Here is a 7393-nt window from a genome sequence, read left to right as displayed (position 1 = left end):
TCGGAGAATCAACAACTGGCTGATGATCTGAATGTGTTTTAATGCCAATTTGAAAAGTCCAGACTCACACCCAACACATGCTCTAATCTGCACTTCACACATCCACCTACCCCCCTGCAAACCCTCTGGCTCCCTCCCTCTCCCACCATTCAACCTGTGCTTAAGGTCTGTGTAGAGGATGTGAACCGGGTCTTCAGGAAGCAGAAATCTAGGAAAGTTTCAGGCCCAGATGGTGTTTCACTTACCTGTTTAAAAGTCTGTGCGGACCAACCGGCCCCCGTCACTTTGCGTTTCAGACTCATTGTCCACGATCGATTCACTTGCACTTTCTCCATGCAACGACGACGACTCTTCCCAGCCAGTGATAGCAACGTCTCCACCACGACTGCCAACACCATCACCAATAACCTCCAGCTGCACGACGACACCGCAGCGTGTGGTCACAGGTATAAAACAAATTTGATGTATTTCATGTCATAATATGTACATATAGGATATATATCGTTATATACCGTGTCATGAATTCCTGTTGCTTACCATAAATACATTATTGTTAGCTATTGTAAATGTAATGTTAGATCATTTAAGCATGTTACTGCTTCTCTCCAGTGTGAACTCTTACGTGATTCTCAAGGTACGCTTTGTTTGCGCAAGTCTTTCCACAGTGATCGCACATGAAAGGCTTCTCTCCAGCGTGAGTTTTTACATGATTCTTAAGGCATTTTCTGTCTTTGAATTTCCTTCTACACTGATGACATATAAAAGCCCCCTCTCTTTTGTGAATCGTAATGTAATGGTTAAGGTTTTCTTCAAATCTGACAGTATGATATTGCATGTGGACATTAAGGCTTTTTTTGTGAGTAAAACTCTTTCCACACTGAGAGCATGTGAATGGCTTTTCTCCAGTGTGAACTCTCATGTGATCCTTAAGATGACCTTTTTGTGAGAAACTCTTCCCACACAGTTTGCAGGTGTACAGGCACCGTCCAGTGTGAATACTCATGTGGGCATTAAGGATTTTTTTCTGTGTAAAACTCTTTCCACACTGAGAGCAGGTGAAAGGTCTCTCTCCAGTGTGAACACTCATGTGGCCGTCAAGGTTTCTTCTGTCAGAGAATCTCTTTTCACACTGTTGGCAGGCGAAAGGCTTCACTCCGGTGTGAATTTTCATGTGCCTGTTAAGGGTTTGTTTGTGACTGAAACCTCTTCCACACTGATGGCAAGTGAAAGGTTTAATGTTTCTAGTTCCTTTGTTTTGTGAGGACGTCTTTTCAGTCTTTGAGTCACTAAAATCTTTTTCTCCAGTCATGAACTGATGAGGTTTCTCATATTGATATTCTTCTTCCATATCATTGAGATCTTGACTCTCCTCTTTCAGTGTCATCAGGTCTAAAGCGGAAAGAAACATATACAATTTAACCCCAGTTTAATAGCACAAAGCAACAGACATTCAAACATTTACACACGTAAAGCATCAAACATAACCACGTGTATACTAGATCCTATTTCCACAAAGTTACTGTAAACTGTAATCGCAGAACATTTTGTAAATATTGTTAACGGTTTGTTTTCTTTAGGATACATCCCAAATTTTTTAAGCTGGCAGTCATCAAGCCTCTCATAAAACAAAACAAAACAATAGGGGACTGCTTTGGGACTGGGATCCTGTGGTTCTCAACACAAATCTCATGGGAGCAGGTAGATTTACATTTGCATGTCCCGGGATTTAACAAGAACGATGGAGTAAACCAGTGGTTCTCGAGGGGTCCGCGAGAGGGTTAAAAAAATTAAGTGGAATTTTTTTTGTGATTTTAATAAAAAATTTTCAATATTACAAGTAAATATTTTCTTATTTTTAAAGATATTGGTCTATATGGTCTATAACGTACAATAAACCAATCAGAGTCTCATCTCCCATTCCCTTTAAGAGCCAGTTGCGCTCGTGCCATGGCGGATTTGCTATTTACACGGCGGAATTTGCAAGCGCAAAGACTGAACGTGTCTCCAGAGAGGAAACGGAGCTGCTCGAGCCTAATTCTGATACATGCAGTGACTATCCATTATGACATGTAGGCATTTTTATTATGTAGCTTACACAATAATAACATTTTACATTGTAATTCTTTCATTTTTAATATTTGGCATGTTTGTGTGCTGCTGTGCGTCCCTGTGTGTGTAATAAGTGTTCGTGCGTTGTGGACCCGCCTATAGGTGCATATGACTAACGCGCTCTTTAAAGGGGTCCTATTATGCTTTTTCACTTTTACAACGCACTGGGACCGCTAACCAATCACAACACATTTTGTTTTTCGGAAGGCGGACCTTCATCAAACCCGGAACTAATCGAGCCGTTTGTGGCAGACTGGGGAGAAAGGTATTTTAATAATGTAAATTATGTGAAAAATAATGCGTTTTTCGAACCACCAAGCATGAGAGCATGTTCTAGTACACCCCCAAAACAAAATCAAGACTTTATAAAAGAGCATAATAGGAACCCTTTAAAATATTGTGAACGGCTTAAAAGAAGTCGTTTTGTTTATTGTTTGTGTATGCTTTGGTAGTGGGGGTCGCGAGTTCTTGTCGATCTTACATTAGGGGTCGCTGGCTTAAAAGTTTGCGAACCACTGGAGTAAACAAATGAAGCTGAGAAGACTATATAAGACTATATAAAATCAAAACGAGGCAGATCTGACATTTGGACACATTTCTCAGTTGTTACTGGAAAAAAAATGGGAAGACTTGGACCTGTTGTAGTGCTTTACTTTAGCTTGACAGGAACACAATGACCTTAGGGTCTGTTTAATCGAGTGAAATGTTTTATGTCTGTTATTCTGGGGTTTATTTCCCGTACAAGGACCTAACTTGTACCATATTTTTCTTATACAATGCATCGATTTGCTTCAGAAGGCGTTTATTAACCCTGGAGCTGTGTATAGTACTTTTTTATGATGGATGGACCATAGACTGTATAAAAACATGGATGTAGTGTCCGTGACGTCACCCGTAGGTTTCCGACGAGCGTTTTTGAAGCCTAAAGTGGGCGGAGCCAGCCATCGCCATCTTTGCAGCGCGTCACCGCGCGTCACTCCCGGATAATCGAAAATGGGCAAAGAGGCGGGAGCAGGTTGTTGAAACCACGCCCACCTAGCTCGACGGTGGTGACAGCAGCGGCAATCCACCTGTCACTCAAGTGGCCACGCCCTTAATTATGCAGAACTTTAAGGCTTAATATAATTTAAACGGTTGAGTTATAAAAAAATTCACCACCCTCACAGTTGTCATGAAGGACAAAATTAGCTATATAGACCAAAATCAGTTTTTGAACCAGGCTGTAAACATGTTTTTTTCTGCTGTAAAGTTGGGCATTTTAACATGGGGAGTCTATGGGATTGACTCCCTTTTGCAGCCAGCCTCTAGCGGCCAGTTGATGAATTACAGATTAAGTCACTTCCGTGTTGGCTTCACGAGAGAGAGCGGGAGGTTGCCGCTCGTGATGGACACAGTTATTTGGACTTCTATTGGACTACTGAATCTCAACAGCCATTCACTGCCATTATAAAGCCTGGAAGAGCCAGAATGTTTCTTAATATAACTCTGATTGTATTCGTCTGAAAGACGAAAGTCATATACATCTAGGATAGCTAGATAAGGATCACATGACTGAGTTCATCTTTGAGAATGAAAACCAACCTGTTCGCTCCTCAGTATCTTCTTGTTTCAGACTGAACACTTCTTCAATCTTCACGTCTTCAATCTCCTCCTTAATGAACGCCATCTTTATAACAGTTACTTCACCAGTTTTTCTGAGTGACATTTAAGATGAGAATAATTAACAGAAGTAAAAAATACATGCAAACTAAATGTCTCAATCAGCTCCCTAGTTCAGTAGTCAGCGCACTGATAAGGGAGTCAGTCAAAGTAGGAGTTAATGGCCTTAAATGAGCCGATTAGCCACAAAAAATTAGAACAATAATAAACTATCACAAATGATCTAGAAAGTTCATATTTAGGTATTTATGATTTATATAGTTGGTATTCGTAGATAGCATGTATTATATCAGATTTTTGTTAGTGCACTAGTAATACAGGTTTGTCAGAGTTATCATCACGTTTATGTTTTGGTTGTGTTTACATTGTGCGGAGCGTCAGCGCGCGGTGATTCAAGAGATTCGAATAACTGAATCGGTTCGCGAAGCAATTGATTCAATTGACTCCGAGTTTCTAAAAGCTCAGTTTCTCCATCACTTGCTCATCAATTCGTGTTTATGGTAAACTGATACACGATAAAGGAAGCAAAGTGAGGCGCACTTTTCTGTTACTGATGTGTGGATGCGTTTAATCCCATAAATAACGCTCATGAATGTTAGATGAAGCACTGCAGTTTTACATTAAACAATAATTAATTTTACATCACTTTTTAAAAAACGATGAAATTGCTCGAACGGGTTGCATCGATTTAAACACTTTACTTTAAATGGCTAAAAACACAAACCTTTCTTCAGTCGAATCACAGCGCGGTTTTATGACGTCACACCATCAGAACAAAATAAAAGTCCTAAATAACTTTTTTATATGTGGCAAAGTATTCAAATATATTTTCCAGTGGTGTTCTGAAAATAACTACCGATGGAAGATATAAGCCTGTGTGAGATTCTGTCTGAAAGGCAAAACTATTTATACCAGGGTCAGAAGAAGTGTATAAATATAGTAGTTTGATGCATTTTTAGAATGAACCACAGAAAAGTATTAGTTTATCACTAAATATAAAATGTTTGTCAACCAAATGAAACCTTTATTAGGGCAACAGACACAAACAAAAACAACAACAATCATTAAGTAGCATATGTTTCAATGTTATTATTTATCGTGTGCAGAAGAATATGAAACTTAAAGATTGCCTTCCATCAACATTCTGTCAAGTTGATATTTATTCTTATATTTCAATATGCATTTAAAATGATAGCCTCCTGTGGTGAATTATGTGAATTACACTGCTGAAATATGTCTAAATCTTACATTCGATTATTTTGCACTGATTCAACATTGTTTAATGAACTGATTATTCTGTGCAGCAGCAAAAACATCTGTTCTACTGAAGAAAACATCACAGATATATAAACTGAAAAAAGACGAATTAGGCTTATGATGCTTTTGGGAAACGCAGCCCAGATGACCAAAGATTGTGCGTCACTTTTCATGCTCGACACCACACAAAGAAGATGAACGTTTGTTTGTTTTTGTGACAGCGGAGGCCACTACAACACAACCTTTGTGCCTGAAACAGCGAATATGAAACAAACATGCAAAATACAATTAATTAAAAAGAGGGATATGTGAGAGTGGTCGATTAAACAGTACTGCTGCTGCTAGTCATTTATGGAACCCAAACTTAAAATGTTTTGCTTTTTGTTGCTTTGTTACTTTATTGTTTTTTATTTATTTATTTAAAGGGATAGTTCACCCAAAAGTGAACATTTGATGTTTATCTGCTTACCCCCAGGGCATCCAAGATGTAGGTGACTTTGTTTCTTCAGTAGAACACATTTGATGATTTTTAACTCCAACTGTTGCAGTCTATCAGTCGTATAATGCATGGCAATGGTAACAAAATCTATGAGAGTAAAAAAAACATGCACAGACAAATCCAAATTAAACCCTGCGGCTCGTGACGACACATTGATGTCCTAAGACACGAAACGATCGGTTTGTGCGAGAAACCGAACAGTATTTATATCATATTTTACCTCTAATACACCACTATGTCCAACTGTCTTTGGGCGCGCGCACGGCATCCGGTGCGTGAGGTGTGTACGCGCTCTGGCGTAGTTTACGCAAGCGCTGGAAGTGATCTCTCGCGCATATACGTCACTCATTGTGCACACATTGTAGGTACGACGGCTAATCAAAATGGTACTTACTTGCGCTTATCCGGATTGCTCAAACCGACTTAAAACTATCGTTTCGTGTCTTAGGACATCAATGTGTCATCACGAGCCGCAGGGTTTAATTTGGATTTGTCTGTGCATGTTTTTTTTACTCTCATAGATTTTGTTACCATTGCCATGCATTATACGACTGATAGACTGCAACGGTTGGAGTTAAAAATCATCATATGTGTTCTACTGAAGAAACAAAGTCACCTACATCTTGGATGCCCTGGGGGTAAGCAGATAAACATCACATTTTCATTTTTGGGTGAACTATCCCTTTAACTTTTCTTTTCTTGCATTTAAGATTTATAACCTCTACAACATGTTAATTAATTACAAAATATATATAATTATTGTTCTTATGCTTTTTATTGTTATTGTTCTGGTTAATTTGTTAAAAAAAAAAAAACATTTGTTACACAAGTGTGATTTTTGTCAGTAGTCATTATTTTGCCAGTTTCATGAAACCTTGATAATCCCTCTTTCTTTACTCTCCTTGGGAGCTGCTTCTTGTTCAGGTCTTATATCCCATTGCCTGAAACCTCACATGTGCAGAAAACTTGATGCATTTCTAAAGAACCCTATTTTAGGATGAGATTATACGCAGTGCTGGGTAGCAATTTATTCCATGTAATCTAGATTACGTAATAAACCCACGATTTTAACACGCATCACTTGTGCAGAGTCATGTGAATTTGGACAAAAAATGAAAAGATGCATCAGTATGTGTGGAGTTTATTTGCATAATAATATATGTAAGTGTTTGTGTAGATGGTAGTGAGTGTGTTCATAATAAGATAATACATTAAAATAATATGATAAGACACACCAATTGTCAATAACAAGCAGCAAAATATAATATATATATATAAACATAATAAATAATGTTTTGTACAGCTAAAAATAGCTGGACGCGGATGAGACCGGAAGCTAGACCCACAGAATTTACAGGGAAGATAAAGGTGGATAGGCTAAGGCTACAGTAATGGTTCACTCTCACTGTAGAGAACATCTGAATAATTACAGCGCAAAGGATGCAGAACAATCTTCTCTGTTGGCCCCTGTGTGGCCCCTTGTGCACCTGCCTGAGTATAAGTGTTGTGGCCCCACAATTTGAGATGTCAGCCAGTTTGATTTCAGAGTCAGTTTTCTTCAGAGGGCAGTGTCATTGTGCATTTGATTATGCCCAGAAAACAGAGATGGCCTCCTGTCATTTCGAAAAGAGAGCAGGAACAACGCGAGAAGGTCCGACAGAGGCTTCAGCCAAACACTCACGGTATGGTGGCAAATCCTTTTGCAGCAGTTATGAGGGCAAGACTGTGGAACTTTGGCTGGCAGAGCAGGGTCTCATGCTCCCCCTAAATAATTGCCTCTGTAATCTTTGTTTTCTTTATCTTAAAGGGGTCATATGATGTTGCTAAAAAGAACATTATTTTGTGTATTTGGTGTAATGAAATGTGTTT

At 38.9% G+C, this 7393-nt stretch overlaps 2 protein-coding genes across 2 annotated transcripts in view; one reads left to right on the top strand and one right to left on the bottom strand.

Moving 5' to 3' along the window:
* The window catches only part of LOC107680189 (gastrula zinc finger protein XlCGF26.1-like), a 27681-nt gene extending 23152 nt beyond the window's left edge, over positions 1–4529 (bottom strand). The window contains exon 1 of the mRNA XM_016475976.1: positions 4493–4529. The gene's annotated coding sequence lies outside the window, so the exon portion shown is untranslated. The remainder of the gene's footprint in view (positions 1–4492) is intronic.
* Positions 1–7393, top strand: part of LOC107680187 (gastrula zinc finger protein XlCGF57.1-like) — a 964523-nt gene that overhangs the window by 759375 nt on the left and 197755 nt on the right. The gene's annotated exons all lie outside the window — the stretch shown is intronic.

The sequence above is a fragment of the Sinocyclocheilus anshuiensis genome, unplaced genomic scaffold (genome assembly GCF_001515605.1).
Source record: "Sinocyclocheilus anshuiensis isolate Anshui unplaced genomic scaffold, SAMN03320099.WGS_v1.1 scaffold492, whole genome shotgun sequence".
NCBI lineage: Eukaryota > Metazoa > Chordata > Actinopteri > Cypriniformes > Cyprinidae > Sinocyclocheilus > Sinocyclocheilus anshuiensis.
This window is presented reverse-complemented; position numbering and strand designations above follow the sequence as displayed.